Genomic DNA, 17,955 nt, shown 5'->3' with positions numbered 1-17,955 from the left:
CAAATCTCCTCTTGCTTATTCCCCCTTCCTCGTACAGTGTATTTGCAGTATTTAATGTTATCAACTTTTGTCTTTGGGCAGTCACAATCAAATAAGTTAATTTAAAGTTTATCAGACAATTCTTATGCTCCGTTTTTCATCCGCCTTTAAAAACGCCCTTTACTTATCATGTGGCAATAAATATTTAATGACAAATCCTTTTCACTCTTCCTTCATAGCTTGACATTATTTTTTCCCCTTTCCTTCCAAACCCTCCTTTGCCTTTCCACAAGGAGATTTACCTTACCTCTACATTTCCATCATTGTTTCTGTCCTTTAAAAAAGCAGGTGGCTAAGATCTGACCTTATTTATTGTAGTTGAAGGTGTCCATCCGTGGGGTCGGCTGCCTCCGTCCTCACGTTGTATGTGCCTCTCCTTGCTTTGATGTCTGCTTTACCAGAAATGAGGGGGTTCCATGTGTACTCAATCACACCACCCGCTGCGTGTCCAGCTTCCAGCTTCGCGCCGTCCTTCTGTTCACCTGTCCCTGCTCCTTACAGGCTGTTTCATATACCCACAGTGTAGCAGCGTGGCTTAGTGCAGCTTGGCAGCGTGTGCTGATTCCTATGGGGCGATACGCTGCGGTACTCAGCGTGTGGCGTGCTGGGACGACAGGGGTGACAGGTGCCTTCTCCTCCTCCTCTCCTCTCATTCATCGGCGCGGTCCGTCCTCCAGCCGAGCAGTCTCATTGCTGTTCTCTCCCCCCACCTACGAGCGCGCGCGCGTCCTCACGTACACGTGCACGTGCGCACCATGACGGCGCCTCGAGGGGGGGACCTTTTAATACGCCTCTGCAACTTTTACAGGCAAGTGCCGTATTCTTAAAAGAAAGTTGCGGCGCCGTAGCGTAAATAGGCCGGCGTAAGCCCGCCTAATTCAAATAGTGAAGAGGTGGGCGTGTGTTATGTAAATTAGGCTTGACCCGACGTGATTGATGTTTTTCCCAAACGGCGCATGCGCCGTCCGTGGAATTTCCCAGTGTGCATTGCTCCAAAGTACGCCGCAAGGACGTCATTGGTTTCGACGTGAACGTAAATGACTTCCAGCCCCATTCACAGACGAATTACGCAAACAACGTAAAAAATTAAAAATTTGACGCGGGAACGACGGCCATACTTAACATTGGTACGCCGCACTTACGCCACCATATAGCCCAATTCAAATAGTGAAGAGGTGGGCGTGTGTTATGTAAATTAGGCTTGACCCGAAGTGATTGACGTTTTTCCCAAACGGCGCATGCGCCGTCCGTGGAATTTCCCAGTGTGCATTGCTCCAAAGTACGCCGCAAGGACGTCATTGGTTTCGACGTGAACGTAAATGACGTCCAGCCCCATTCACGGACGAATTACGCAAACGACGTAAAAACTTCAAAATTCGACGTGGGAACGACGGCCATACTTAACATTGGTACGCCACACTTACGTCACCATATAGCAGGGGTAACTATATGCCGGGAAAAGCCTAACGTTAACGGCGTAAATGTACTGCGTCGGCCGGGCGTACGTTCGTGAATATCTTGCTGATTTACATATTTCGACACGTAAATCAGCATACACGCCCCTAGCGGTCAGCGGAAAAATGCAGTTACGATCCGATGGCGTAAGAGACTTATGCCGGTCGGATCTAATAGAAATCTATGCGTAACTGATTCTATGAATCAGGAGCATAGATACGACCGGCCGGACTCAGAGATATGACGGCGTATCTGGAGCTACGCCGTCGTATCTTCTCTCTGAATCTACCCCATAGTGTGTACTTGTCTCAATCCAGAGTACTAAGTGTAATTTCTTTCTGCTGCTTCGTTCCTCTGCTATAAACATGAATCACTTCTGGAAAGTTTTCCTGACATCAAAAGAATAATGATGACAGAGGAGGGATCTCCAGCTGATTGACAACATCAGCTATGTTCCTTTGTTCTGTGTGAAGGAGTGTGAGTGCCTTCCTTCCAATCAGCTCTCAGAGCTCTCCTCCCTGATGTAGCTTCAGCCCTCAGCCCCCTGCTTTTCAGAGCTGATAAATCCTGTGTAAATTCTGCTTTTTGAATGGATGTAATGGCCAGACGAAAGTAGATAAACAGGTACAACTTATGCAGGAGGATTTGTTTATTTTCTGTGTATCGCCTGAGGCCATTCACTTCATTGGGTATATGTAAAGGTTTACAACCACTTTAAACATAGATATTTTTCATTCTTACCATGACACTTCACTGACAACTTCCTAACGTGTAATGAAATAAGGAGGAACAACTTTACTTCAACTTTGTAACATTATTATTATTATACATGATTTATATAGTGCCAACAGTTTACGCAGCGCTTTACAATGTAGAGGGGGACAGCACAATTACAGTACAGTTCAATACAGAAGGGATAGGAGGGCCATGCTCTTAGATCTTACATTCCAAAGGGAGGGGGTGGTGGTACAACAGGTATTAGATGCAGGGAATGATTTGATGGGGGGAGGCATCAGTCTTAGCATCAGTCTTAAGCCTCGTACACACGATCGGATTTCAATCGGACTAATCCGTGGAATTTTGTCCGAAGGGCGTTGGCTGTGAACTTGTTCTGCATACAAACGGCAAAACTTTTCTCGGCTTACAAACAGAAACTACATGGTTTTTCTGCCTGTTTAGCACCACTTCTGCTAATGTTGTGCTATGGTTAGCATTGCTTCTGAGCATGCGTGTTTGTACTTTGGATTTTTTTCCGACGGATGTGTGTACACACGATCGGATAATCCGACATCACACATTTTTTGTTAAACAAATTGGATAGTGGCGCTGTTAGTCAGTGAAATATGGGAGTTAAAAAACACAATTCCGTTTTATATAGGTCCTTTAGATGTTGTAATAGAGTGTATAGTAACACTGGGGATAGATGGCAAGAAAAAAAAACGGGATGAATGAATGGGATTATGTCCTATATATAGAGTTTCAAACCCATGTTCAAATCCATGTTCCGGGGCAAGCCTTCCAAAAGGGAGATGAGAGCAGACTCCAACATGTGAAAAAAAGAAAAGAAAAGAGGGCGCCTACGGGTTAGGGACAATGTAACTTTAATTGACAATAGGTGACATAATCCACTTACATATGTACTATATATCCGGCATGGAAAGTCCTTATGCTGGCCCTTGTAGTGACGTCTTTCCGCTTCCTGCTACACGTACTGTCCGATACAGAGCATGCTATAAAACATTTGTTGTCGGAAAATCCGACAACAATTGTGTGATGAAGCATACAAACGGTGGTATTTTCCGACAAAACCCTGCCATCACACATTTGTTGTCTGAAAATCCGATCGTGTGTACGAGGCTTTAGCATAACCTAGCAGAATTAGGAGTCTGTTTCCATATTCTAAGGCCCTGGGACTCCCTGGAGGAACACGTTTGTTTTGTGTTTTCCCAAGGACAGACAGAACCCACTGAGCAATCACATGGAGGGCCTAGCCAGGGCCGGTACAAGGGGAGAGCGGAACGGTGGATGCCCTGGGCGGAGCAATTTACTGTAGGAAGGGGGGCGCAGTGCTGGCAATGTGCGGTTAAACTTTCTGGGCAACAAGTGACTGACTACCGCCGGCCGCCCCTACAACACTGCAGAGCTAAGGGAAGAGGGATGCCACTCTAGGAAGAGTGTCTGGAAATGTAACTCTCCTCAGAATAGGAACAGCAGGTGCAGGCTAAGCATAGGCAATTGAGTGAGGAGAAAATTCTGGACAGCCACACTCAAAATCAATGTCTTTATTAAAAATAGGTAATAATCCAAAAAATGCAAGCCACCGCTTATTTGCTCCGGCAATTTTTTTTTTTGGATTATTACCTCTTTTTAATAAAGGCATTGATTTTGCATACGGCTGTCCAGAATTTTCTCCTCACCCAACACTGCGGAGCTGCGCCTGCTTGCAAAGATGTGCCGAGTGCGCTCCTGCACCCAGCACAAGCAAAGGACTCATTCTTCCCTTCCCTGTCAGGCAGAGCAGCGGGGTAATCTCTGCCTGACAGGCGCTTCTAAGTCTCGGTGAGGCATGACGTGACGTCACCGAGAGGCCGGCCGGGAGGCGGTAGGAGAGAGGACCATAGAGAGCTGCCGGTGTCCTGTCGAGAAAGGTGAACTTACACTTTAACCATTTGCCAAACCCGCTGCAGACGCAGTATTATATACTGCGACGGAGCTATTGTATATTATTGTTGTATTGTATTGTTTTAAGTGTTGTCTGGTTTTGAAAGGAAACTTATGCCGCGTACACACGATCAGGTTTCTCGGCAGTGAAAACACCGCCAAGAAACCAGACGTGAAAGCCGAGGACCAACTTAGTCCCTTTTCCCTGTGTACACACTGACAGTTTTCCTGACAGGTTTTCTCTTGGTCGAGAAAACCGGCCATGTGTAGGCTCCCTAGCAGTGTTTCCCTATGGGAAACCTACCGAAAAAAAAGCAGTGATTCGGGACAAGAAACTTTAGAACATGTTCTAAATTTTCCCAAAATGAAAAAGAGGAATCACCGCTCTAAGATACTAATCAGAAAGTCTCCTCACCTGATCCAAAGCCAAGGGTGCTTACTTAAGCTATGAATAAGCACTAAAGTTTGGTGTGAAACGCATCATCTTTTTACCCCGTCTGCTGTGGCATGCTTTTTGTGTGTTTTTTTTATTTTAAAATAAAAGCAATTTATTTTTTGGAGTTTGGCTGTCCAGAACGTTTTTCCTTCATTTTGCATTCTAAATTTTCCCGTCGTGATTCTCTGCGGTTTTCTCGTCGGGAAAACTGCTGGAGAGCCTACACACGGACGGTTTTCTCATCCAAGAGAAAACATGACAGTTTTCCCGACGAGAATACTGATCGTGTGTACGCGGCATTACTCTTTCTTTATACCGGGGGGGCGCAGTTTGCCATCTTCGCCCTGGGCACCAGATGGCCTTGTCCCGGCGCTGGCCACTGCAGTAGGATTTCGTTTCCAAGAGCCTAGTTAGTGTCACCAGTGCACAGTACTGTATTGATTTCTCTACTTTGATATCGGAACTTCATTAGTAAATCAGTGCCATCTAACATTCAACTGACTCTGTTTCCAGTTCTTGATGGTGTTCTTTAGTCAGACATAAATGTAATGCCTTTCTTTATATCAAATTGTTTGTTTAGCCCATGATTATGCTTATATAAAGAAGCTAAATACATACCGTAGCTAAACTTTCTGTAAAGTGTTGATTTGGAGACTGTTTTCCTTTGTCGTATCGTGGAGGAGTAAAACAGAGAACGGACTAAATGAGGCTTTATGTTGTCTGTTTGCAGAAGTGTAATTTGAAAAAAATGAACGTGCTAAATAGGAAAAAAAAAAAAAAAACCTTAATTGCAATTAAATACCAACAGCTGCCAAGTTCTCATACTATGGAAGATTGGAACTGATTGGAGACTACAGGAATTCAGTTCAAGCAGAAACACGTAATCATTTCACTTGTGTCTTCATGGGTTTCCAAGGATATATAGGCTGATGTATCATAGTTTTATCTGTCTAGTGGGTAGAAGATATCATTTCATTTCAGTAACTTTATTTGCGCATTTGGTTTTATACAGCAGAACAGAGTTTGATAGCAAAATTTGTGTTAATTATTTTATGTGCTAAATCTTACAGGAAATATTTGCAAGAGTATTATGCAAAGCATGTTAGGACTTGGGCATAAACAAGAAGAAGTAGACCGGGAATGATGGACAGAGAGACATATGCTCATTTTCTGGCTTATTGGACCCTGCCGCTACTTCTCTTGCTATTCACCAAAGGGACTGAAGCGGTTAATATTTTCTTTCCAGTGAGGAAAGGCAAGAAATGATCGCCTGCACTGCTGACTGCTGGAATCCTAAATGTCACAGTTAACTGGGCAATGGCGGTTTAAATTGTAACAATAAAAGTTTCAACTGGGTATTGGCTACAATGCATTGTATTTAGCATAGGTTTATGTGTCTGCACTTTTATATGGTGGGATTACATGGAACATTGACTCATGATAGGTATAATAATGGAAAAAAATGACAATGATAGCTTACAATATTAGACTATGGTAGCAGTTTTAAATTTGAAACTCTAAAAACTGATACTGGTGTGCTGGTGGCAAATGACCAGATCAGGTGGAAAGGTCAGTTATCTATGGAAATTATAGTTAGGAGAGACTTTTAAAGCGGACCTTCAGTATTTTTTTTCAACTTTCCATCTATTAAATCCTCTGCCCTTCTTGTTTTAACTTTGAATAGTAAAAAAAAAAAAAAATGCCAGTAAATACCTTATACAGCCCACTTTCTGTTTCTTGTCTGGTAAAAAGCCTAGGCTTATGACATCATGCACAGCTCTCTCTCTCACGCTCATGAGAGTTTGCCAGGAAGGGAGGGGGTACAGTCATAATAGGGCCAATGAAAGCTGCAGGGCTGCAGAGCGCCTCTGTGTGTCTGTGTAAATCCAGGAAGTGGAACGGGCAGCAGCTTCAGATGCCCACAGTTAAAATGGCTGCAGCCAGACTTAGTGGAGGGAGATTTCTGCAGCATTTTTGGCAAGTACAGAATCACAGTAAATACAGTGCCTTTTAAAAGTATTCATAACCCTTGATATTTTCCAAATGTTTTCATGTTACAACCAAACACGTAAATGGGGATTGTATGTGATAGACCAACACAAAGTGGCACATAATTGTGAAGTGGAAGGAAAATGATGAATGTTTTTCAAAAGTTTTTACAAATAAATATCTAAAAAGTGACTAAAGAGTCAATAGTGAGTCCACCTTTCACTGCAATTACAGCTGAAAGTCTTTTTGGGGATGTCTAGCTTTGTAAATTTAGAGTGACATTTTTGTTGCCCATTCTTCTTTGCAAAATACCTCAAGCTCTGTCAGAGTTGATGGAGAGCATCTGTTTTTTATTTACAAATAAATATATGAAAAGTGTGGCGTGCATTTGTATTCAGCCCCCTCTACTCTGATACCCCTAAGTAAAATCTAGAGGAACCAATTTCTTTCAGAAGTCACCTAATTAGTAAACAGATAATAGGTAATTTAATCTCATTATAAATACAGCTGTTCTGTGAAGCCCTCAGAGGTTTGTTAGAGAACCTTAGTGAATAAACAGCATCATGAAGGCAAAATAACACACCAGACAGGTCAGGGATAAAGTTGTGGAGAATTTTAAAGCAGGGTTAGATTATAACAAAATATCCCAAGTTTTGAACATCTCACAGAGCACTGTTCGATCCATCATCCAAAAATGGGAAGAGTATGGCACAACTGCAAACCTACCAAGACATGGCCATCCACCTAAACTGACAGGCCGAGCAAGGACCGTATTAATCAGAGAAGCAGCCAAGAGGCCCATGGTAACTCTGGAAGAGCTGCAGAGATCCACAGCTCAGGTGGGAGAATCTGTCCACAGGACAACTATTAGGCCTCGTACACACGACCGTTTTCCTCGACAGAATCCATCAAGAAACTTGGTATGTTTTTCGTCGAGAAAACTGTCGTGGAACTCGACAAGAAAAAAAGAGAACAAGTTCTCTTTTTCCTCGTCTGGAGTCTCAATTTCCTTGTCGTGTTTCTGGTCAGGCTGGTTTACGACGAGAAACACATTCGTGTGTATGCTTAGAAACCCGCGCATGCTCAGAATAAAGTATGAGACGGTAGAGCACCTTCGGTAAAAGTAGCGTTCGTAATGGGGATAGCACATTCGTCATGCTGTAACAGACTGAAAAGCGCAAATTGTCTCTCACCAAACTTTTACTTAACACGCAGTAACATGAGATTAGTAAAAGCAGCCCCAAGGGTGGCGCCAGTGGAATCAAACTTCCCCTTTATAGTGCCGTCGTACGTGTTGAACGTCACCGCGTTTGAGAACAACAAGATTTTTGTCTTGACAGTGTGTACGCAAAGAAAGCTTGTCAAGATTCTCGACAAGCCTAACAAGGAACTCGTCGAGGAAAACGATGTTTCATTTACAACGAGTTCCTCGGTCGTGTGTACGAGGCCTGAGTCGTGTCATCCACAAATCTGGCCTTTATGGAAGAGTGGCAAGAAGAAAAAATTAAAAAAAAGTTGGGATGCTGTGTAAACTCTACATAAAACAGAATGCAATGATTTGCAGATCTCATACACTTATATTGCATTCACAATGGAAAATAGAAAACAAATGTTTAAACTGAGAAATAAATAAGGCAAATTTGAAACTATGTATACACAGAAGTACTGGAAACTGGCCCTACCCAATAGTACAGCCCAGCACTCAGGAATAAGCTACAAAGATGTCAAAGATGTCTTTAACACAACTGGTCAGATGTTGATACCAAAGCAAAGCAACTGCTTAAAGTTATAAGATGTATATCAAAATGCAGAAATATTGAAAAACTCCCAAAGAGTCCACAAAAAGCCCTGCAGCGGCGCTACAAACAATGCATTTGTGTAAATAACAGTCAGTGAAGATGACAGGGATGGCTGTGCTTTAACATAAGTGCTGCTTTCACCAAGGGATGTTCACCACGTGGGGGGATTAGTCCCCTTCAGGGGATGCACTCACCAGATGTAAGGTTTCAAACAGCATTCATTACACCTCCGTATCCACCGTCTATGGTTACCACTTTACTGATACTTGATATTCAATTCCGCGATCATATGTGGAAAATAAAATTTGAAATTATGGCTAAGTGATCAGCACTTCCATCTAGTAGCACTAGGGTCACCGGTTTGAACCCCAAGCAGGGCACTGCCTGCCTAGAGTTTGCATGTTCTCCTTGTGCCTTTGTGGGTTTCCTCCAGGTACTCTGGTTTCTTCCCACATTTCAAAGAAATGTTGTTATGTTAATTGGATTCTGTCTTAACCTGCCTGGCGGTGTTCCCGAGTCTGACTCGGGGTTAGATTTTCCTGCTGCGAGCGGTAACCCCGAGTCAGACTCGGGCTTGCCTCGCTAGATCCACAGGCAAAGTTACTTACCTTGTCCCTGGATCCAGCGATGCCACCCCGCTGTGTGAGCGAGCGGGACCTCGCTCGATTCACACAGTGCCTCCGTGTGACGCCGATCTCCGTTCCCTGCGACGTTACGACGCACGGGGACGGAGAACGGCGCCAAATTCAAAAAAGTAAACAAACACCTTACATACAGTATACTGTAATCTTATAGATTACAGTACTGTATGTAAAAAATACACACCCCCCTTGTCCCTAGTGGTCTGCCCAGTGCCCTACATGTACTTTTATATAATAAAAACGTTTCTTTCTACCTGCAAACTGTAGATTGTCCATAGCAACCAAAAGTGTCCCTTTATGTCAAAAATGGTTTTAGATCAGCTAAAAAACAGCGATAATAAATTATAATCACTTGCAGAATTGTGCGATAGCGATTTGTGGGGAAATTCGTCATAAAAAAAAAAATAATGACAGCAACAATTCTGCAACTGAGAAAATTTCAGTGATTTTGATTTGATTACATTATTGAATAATTTTTATTATAATTATATTATTATTTGTTATAATTATTTATAATTATTTATTATATTATAATTTATCATTTTGTTTTTAAAAAAATTTCATACCCGGGATGCCTATTAGAATCTTGTTTGGTCAGATTTAAGTGAGTTATTCCTAAGAATTACAGGCCTACAGTATAAAACGCCAAATTTCCTTGCAAATAATGGTACCGCTTTCAGCATGTTTTTTCTGACAGAATCATACCGCCAGGGAGGTTAATTGGCCCTAGTATGTACATGTATGAATGTGAGTTAGGGACCATAGATTGTAAGCTCCTTGAGGGCAGGTATTGATGTGAATGTGCAATATATATGTGAAGTGCTAAGTAAACTGACAGAGCTACTATATGAGTACCTGTAATAATAAATGAAAAATAAATTGATGCCAGCAACACATCTCAAAAAAGTTGTACTGGGTCTTCCTTGTCATATTTTTAATTTGACATTTTCAAATAGTGAAAGGTCTGGACTGCAGAAAGGCCAGTTAAGCAACTGACTCTTGTGTGTAAGAAACCCGGGAAACTAGCATTTTATAAGAAGTCCAGCAATGGTAGCCCAAATACATCCCTCATATCCTTTACAATGACTGCAGCACTTTAGCAGTGCATTGTACAGCCCTGGCCCATTTTTAGCATCCATAAGCTAAGAAGAATGCTGGGATAATCTAACTCTAGTACAGTGCAACATGCTGTGCACTGGCAAATATGCTACATACACATGTTTTGGTGTGTTTTATTGTGTTTGTCAACCCATTTATATAAATGGGTAGCTCAGTGCTGCTGTGACCGGAGGAGGGAGGCATGTATAGATTTGTGGATGAGCAATAAAGCAGCTCTATGCTTTTTTTCTGTGATGATGGGGCAAGCTCAATGTACCAGGATGGTGCTGATTACTCAGAATACTAATTTATTAGTTAGGCTTTGCCGAAGTGGTGCTTACAAGTATGTAATTTAACCACTTCAATACAGGCCCATAGTCATTTGACGTCCACAGATGGGATCTCCCATCCTGGGTGGACGTCATATGACGTCCTGGGCTTTGTGGGGGGATATCTGAGTGATGCCTGCAGCTAGAGGCATCATTCAGATATCCTTCTCTTCTGCCGGCGATTCTGTGCAACATAAGAATGATCAGATCCGGTGCTTCTCCGGGCTCTCCCGTGCCATCGGGGGCCCCGGAGAAAGAATCGTCCGGCGCAGGCAGGAAGCATAGAGATGACTGTTGACCAGATGGTCACCAGTCATCTCTATGACCGTCGGAGGCCCGGGCGCGATGTGATGACATCATGCCCGGGTACCCATAATAAACAAAGCCGCGATTGCGGCTAGTAAGCAACACTAATCATGAGATCGGTGAAATTTTTTTTCACCGATCTCATGCTTTCCAGCCCGGAGGAGAGATGTGGGGTCTTATTGACCCCGCATCTCTCCATGAAGAGGACCTGTCACACACATTTCCTATTACAAGGGATGTTTACATTCCTTGTAATAGGAATAAAAGTGAACAAAAAAAAAAGTGTAAAAAAAAAAATAAAAGAAAAAAAAAGAAAAAAAATAATAATAATAAAAAAAATTAAAACGCCCCTGTCCCCGGTAGCTCGCACGCAGAAGCGAACGCACACGTAAGTCCCGCCGATTTCTAAACACTGAAGCAAGATTTGAAAACTACTGGGGTCCCTTGATTGCCCTGCAATTTTTTTTTTAACAAAGGTGAACTAACAACTGAAGCCTCGTACACACGACCGAGGAACTCGACGGACGAAACACATAGTTTTCCTCGTCGAGTTCCTTGTTAGGCTGTCGAGAAACTCGACAAGCCAATTTTCTCCATTCCCGTCAAGGAAATAGAGAACTTGCTCTCTTTTTGGCTCGTCGAGTTTCTCGACAGTTTCCTTGACGAAAATGTACATACGACCGGTTTCCTCGGCAAAAAAATATCTCCCAGCAAGTTTCTTGCTGGTTTTTGCCGAGAAACTCGGTCGTGTGTACGAGGTCCTAATGCAACACACATTAACATTTGTTAACACCTGTGTAATAAACACATCATAAATATGTAAATGGACCCTTAATGAAAATTCAGCTCTGCATATACTATAGTTTTTGTTAAAGTGGTTCTAAAGAATTACGTTTTTTCACCTTAATGCATTTTACCTCTTTATTGGATAGCTTGATAGCAGTGGAAGCTATTGGCTCCCGCTGCTGTAAATCAAATGCTGTGACACTGGAGCGGAGGGGGGCAGAGTCCAACTGTCTGTGTCAATGGACGCAGCAGCAGGACTCGGGAGTGAGCATGCACAGTTGCGCCAATGGAAAGCAGCTTTCCATGGGAGCACCTACTAAATCACTGGCGGGGACCCCAGAAATAGAGGATAGGGGCTGCTCTGTGCAAAATCATTGCACAGAGCAGGTAAGTATACACATGTTTGTGATTTTAATAAAAAAAAAGGGTTTAAAACCACTTTAACCTCCCTGGCGGTATGATTATTTCAGAAGAAAGGTGCTGAAAGCGGTACCATTATTTGCAAGAAGATTTGGCGTTTTTATACTGTAGGCCTGTAATTCTTAGGAATAACTCACTTAAATCTGACCAAACAAGAGTCTAGTAGGCATCCCGGGTATGACATTTTTTTAAAAACAAAATTATAAATTATAATATAATAAATAATTATAAATAATTATAACAAGTAATAATATAATTATAATAAAAATTATTCAATAATGTAATCAACTCAAAATCACTGAAATTTGCTCAGTTGCAGAATTGTCGCTATCATTACTTTTATTTTTTTATGACGAATTTCCCCACAAATCGCTATCGCACAATTCTGCAAGTGATTATAATTTATTATTGCTGTTTTCTAGCTGATCTAAAACCATTTTTGACATAAAGGCACACTTTTGGTTGCTATGGACAATCTACAGTTTGCAGGCAGAAAGAACAGTTTTTATTATATAAAAGTACATGTAGGGCACTGGGCAGACCACTAGGGACAAGGGGGGGTGTGTATTTTTCACATACAGTACTGTAATCTATAAGATTACAGTATACTGTATGTAATGTGTTTGTTTACGTTTTTGAATTTGGCGCCGTTCTCCGCTCCCGTGCGTCGTAACGTCACAGGGAACGGAGATCGGCGGCACAGGAGGACACTGTGTGAATCGAGCAAGGTCCCGCTCGCTCACACAGCGCGGTGGCATCGCTGGATCCAGGGACAAGGTAAGTAACTTTGTCTGTGGCTGCAGCGAGGCGAGCCCGAGTCTGACTCGGGGTTACCGCTTTTGGTATAAAAATCTCACCCCGAGTCAGACTCGGGAATACCGCTAGGAGAGTTAAATATAAACAGATTGACACATAGGGGTTGATTTACTAAGACCGGGACACAGAGAATCTGGTGAAGCTGTGCATGGTAGCCAATCAACTTCTAGCTTCAGCTTGTTCAATTAAGCCTTGACAAAAAGAAAAAACGTACGTTGATTGTTTTTTATGCAGAGCTACACAAGATTTTGCATGCTCTGGTTTTAGTAATTCTCCCCCAAGCTGCATTACTAACTTTGGTCTGGGTTTCTATATATCTATATGTATATATCTATATGTATATATCTATATATATCTATATATCTATCTATATATAGATAGATATTTATATTAGGGCTGTGCAAATTAACTTTTAATTAATCGATTACTCTTTAATTTTTTTGATCGATCAAAATCTTTTTGAACAATTTAAATTCTTTTGACTGGTACTCACCTCTCCGCCGGCTTCTGGGCCTTCAGGGAGTTCCGTCGGAGATCCAGTAACGTCACGGACACCGGCGGGGCTTGCCGTGTCCATCTGAAGGGCTCCTTCGTTGTGCCTTCATATCTGCATGCCGGCGGGACCTTACTATCTGCCACACGCAAGGGCTGTTACACTTCCCTCTATCACTTCCCTCTATCAACCTGGGATTCTACAACCATCCACTGGGAGTTATGATAGTTCCCTTCATGGGACATGTACATGCCGACGGACTGATGTTAACCTCTCCTCATCTGGATTCAGCAGTGGTATCGTTGTATACATTTTTACACCAGTATCATACTTAGCTACATGTTTTTAGGACTGCTTTTGGTACCGTTTGGTATTACTCGCACCATTTTTACTGTTTATGTAGCATCGATTTTATCTCCAGTGCTATATTTATTTGGTTACCTACTTGAAGACTATAAAGGTTTTAATGCTATTCCCATCGAGCACTGCCTTTGTGTGTTTTTTGTATCCTGCTATCCATTTTTCCAGTTGTTGGTAGCTGCACTGGGAATCAGCCTGCAAGGAGATTAGCTAAAAGTAGTTGGATATGTATGTGCGTTATAATTAATCGAAATTAGTCGATTAATCGATAAAAAAAGAACGATTAATCGAACAGAAACATTTTGATCAGTAACAGCCCTAATTTATATGAATATATAAATTACAATTTAAAATAATAATAATAAAAAAAACAGCATGCCTTAAGAACCTGAGAACAATTGCAAAGGATAACATGTTCATTTGGAGAGATTTCAAGGCTGTAAATTATTTGGATTTAACAGACCACTGGTGTGTAGTGTAACACTAGAATGGTTGTTTTATGAGACCCAGAGCAACAAACTGCTAGATTAACTTGGATACTGAAGTGGAAAGGTATTAGGTTCTTCATATAATTTGAAAGTCTTGTGGCTTTTTTTTTTTCCATTTAAACAACATATCAATAAGTCATCATCAATAACCCAACAGAGAGGGCCATTCTCTTTACTCTTCTTTTTGAGGATGGAACCTACAGTACAATGTTTGTAGAGAGAATGAAACTAGGTTTTGTGTCTTCTGCTCTTTATTACAGGTTCTCCAAGTCATTAATATGTTTTATGCAATGCCAGTTTAGGCACAACAAGCATACCGGCTACATCTCTTAATTTGCAGTGCAGTTGGCGTGCTACAAATAATGATTGATGTGCGCTTTCAAAATTCTTGCAAGTACTACTTGTTTTTTTTTTTAAGTCAGCTTGTTAGTTACGGCTATTTTCACATAATAAATGTAATATTTTTAAAACATTACCAAAGTCAGTTTCTTTTCTCATCTTGTTATAATGGTGTTAGCATATGTAATAGTTTTGTCTCATTTAGCAAAGCAAATAAAAAGACTAGTGCATTTAAATGATTAATAATTAACGATTAATAATAATAATACATCTGTGGGAAAAAGTTTGTTAATGCTTAGACATTTTTGGATTGCTGCATGATTATTTTCAGCAATGTGGTCTTTTTTAAAAATCTTCTGCCCTGTACATACTGACTTTCATCAGTCTTGCATACACACTATGGGCCAGATCCACGTACATGCGCCTATCTTTAGGCGGGCGTAGCGTATCTCAGAAACGCTACGCCGCCGTAACTTAGAAAGGCGAGTACTGTATTCACAAAGAAGTTACGCCTTTAGTTACGGCGGCGTAGCGTATATCGGGCGGCGTAAGCCCGCCTAATTAAAAAAAAAACGGGTTGGGGGCGTGTTCCATGCTAACTAATCGTGACCCCACGTATTTGACGTTTTTTTACGAACGGCACATGCGCCGTCCGTGAACGAATCCCAGTGCGCATGCTCCAAATTACGCCGCAAATCGCCAATGCTTTAGACGTGAACGTAACTTACGCACAGCCCTATTCGCGAACGACTTACGCAAACAACGTAAAACATAAAAAATTTGACGGTGGCCCGACGTTCATAATTAACATTTCGTACGCCTCATATAGCAGGGGTAACTTATTACGCCGGAAAAAGCCTTACGCAAACGACGTAAAAAAATGCGCCGGCGGACGTACGTTTGTGAATCGGCGTATCTACCTAATTTGCATATTCCTCGCGTAATTCTACGGAAGTGCCACCTAGCAGCCAGCATAAATATGCAACCAAGATACAACGGCGTAAGAGGCTTACGCCAGTCGGATCTTAGCAAAATTCCGGCGTATATTGTTCTCTAAATACAGAAAAAAGATACGCCGGAGCATCCTAGAAGTTACGCAGCGTATCAATAGATACGCCTGCGTAACTTCTTTGTGGATCTGGCCCTATGAGACTAAATTCCGACCGTGCCAAAACGTGGTGACGTAAAACATTACGATGAGCCCAAAAAAATTAAGTTTAATGCTTCCAAGCATGCATCGACTTGATTCTGAGCATGCATGGATTTTTCTCCAATGGAGTTTCACACAGACGATCGGAATTTCCTATAGTTTTTTTATCCATAGGAAAAATTTAAAACATGTTCTATTTTTTTACACCGATGGAAAAAAGACCGATGGGGCCCCCACACGATCGATTTGTCCGATGAAAACAGTCCATCTGTCTTTTTTGATCGGACAAACTGATCATGTGTACACAGCTTAAGTTATAATAATGAAAGCTAACATTACAACATGAGCAAATTCCCTATTTTTACTGAACAAATGATTTAAATCTGAACTCCAGCCTTGCCTTCAGTCTTGTACAGAAAGAAGACAAAATAGTCACACTCACAGCGGGAGATTTGTCCATTCAGACTGTATAGCTTGGATGGAGGAATCCACTAGATTTTTTTTGTTTAGCCTACAGGCTGAAAAAAAAAATCTATATCTGTATGACCAGCTTTATCTACTTGCCTACTGGGCACTTTTACCTCTTCCTGCCCAGGCCAATTCTCAGCTTTCAGCACTTTTGCACCTTGACAATTGCATGGTCATGCAACACTGTACCCAAACTAAATTTTTATCATTTTATTTTCACACAAATAGAGCTATAGAGATATAAAATTTAGCAAACAGGTCATTTTTCTCTTTCACTAATTTGCACTGATGAGGCTGCACTGATGGGCACTGATAGGATGCACTGATGAGGCAGCATTGATGGGCACTGATAGGCTGCACCAATGGGCACTGATGAGCAGTACTGGTGGGCATTGATGAGGCTGCACTGATAGGCAGCACTGATGGGCACTGTAAGGTGGCACTGATAGGCAAAACTAATAGGCAGCATTGATAGGTGGCACTAATGGGCTGCACTAATGGGCACTGGTGGGTGGCACTAATGGGCATTTATTGACAGCACTGGTGGGCACTGTTGAGACTGCACTGATAATCAGTGCCCTGATTATCAGTGTAGTTGTCCTTTTTTTTAGAGAAGCCTGTTATTGGCTCTCTTTTTCCGATCCTCATGCTGTCAGCGTGATGAAATGAGTGATAACCGGCATCTGATTACCTCCTGTGATTGGATACAGCTGATCACGTGGTAAAGAGCCACTGACTGATTCTTTAACTCAATCTGTGATCAGCAGTGTCCAGAGGATACTGCAATCACAGAGCACGTCGCCCGTCATATGACGACTTCCCAAAACTATATGACCGCGCTAGAGCCATCATTTGGCTAAAGCAAGGTCAACAAGTGGTTAAGCTGGGCATACACTAGTAGTTTTTCTAATTAAAATGTTTGTCTTAAGAATGTTAATTTGATTTTCATTGAGGTGAAATTCATTTTTAATCACAGTGACGGGAAAATTTAAAGAAGGATGGAATTTTTTCTCAATTTTTTTTTTCATTTGGGAAATGCTATTCATTCCAAAAATCTAATATAAAAAACAAAAAGAATGACATTTATCAACCCATCAGATTCTGTACAAATTTTCAAATTTTCTTTAAAAATCTCCTACTCTAATAGTGTATACCCAGCTTTAGTCTCTTATACTGCAGCAGTGAGAGCATCTGTGCACAGTAATGCTTTTGCATACACAGTTACTTTTGTATGTTCCAGCTGTACAGGTCTTATCTTATTCTGCCATCTGGGAGCTCTAATGTTGTACTGGTTGGTATGTTACATGGCCTTTCTCTAGACAATCACTGTTATTTTTATTCAGATGTTCTTTGTCTTTTCCCCTATACCTTACTGCTGGTAAGACTGTCATAGCACATTTTGCCTGACTAGTTCTAAAATATGATCTACAGACCAGTATTATATCTAGCCCTACCCCCAGAAGGCACACTGGATAATGCTTGTCCTCTTGTGCTCCTCTGACCCTGTGAACTTCCCAACACTTCTGACACTCTAGGTTCGGACATAATGTACACCCATTTATATGAACCACAGACACAGTATAAACTGAACACAGCAAACTTTCTGTACTGGCAAAGAAACAGTGAGTGTAATAAAGTGTACAGCAGCCAAACTCTCAGGCAGCACCCAGAGTTAAACACAGCAATCAGGTATTTACAGGAGTAGACAGTAATGAATGGTAACAGTTAAATATGCAGAAAAGAAAAGTAAATACATTGAATAATTGAATGGGCCCAAACAACTCAATTATAATGAGGTTGTGACTAGACAAAAGGGCTGGCCTGCAGAGAACTCTACTCCTATAGGGAGATTTAGGCAGTATTTGGGCCAGCTCATGCCCTG

General features: G+C 41.7%; 1 protein-coding gene across 1 annotated transcript in view; it reads left to right on the top strand.

Annotated features, from left to right (window-relative positions):
- PRSS12 (serine protease 12) overlaps positions 1 to 17,955 on the top strand; it is a 227,433-nt gene that overhangs the window by 40,682 nt on the left and 168,796 nt on the right. The gene's annotated exons all lie outside the window — the stretch shown is intronic.

The sequence above is a fragment of the Rana temporaria genome, chromosome 1 (assembly GCF_905171775.1).
Source record: "Rana temporaria chromosome 1, aRanTem1.1, whole genome shotgun sequence".
NCBI lineage: Eukaryota > Metazoa > Chordata > Amphibia > Anura > Ranidae > Rana > Rana temporaria.
Note: the sequence above shows the minus strand (reverse complement) of the source record. Positions and strands in the feature narration are given on the sequence as shown.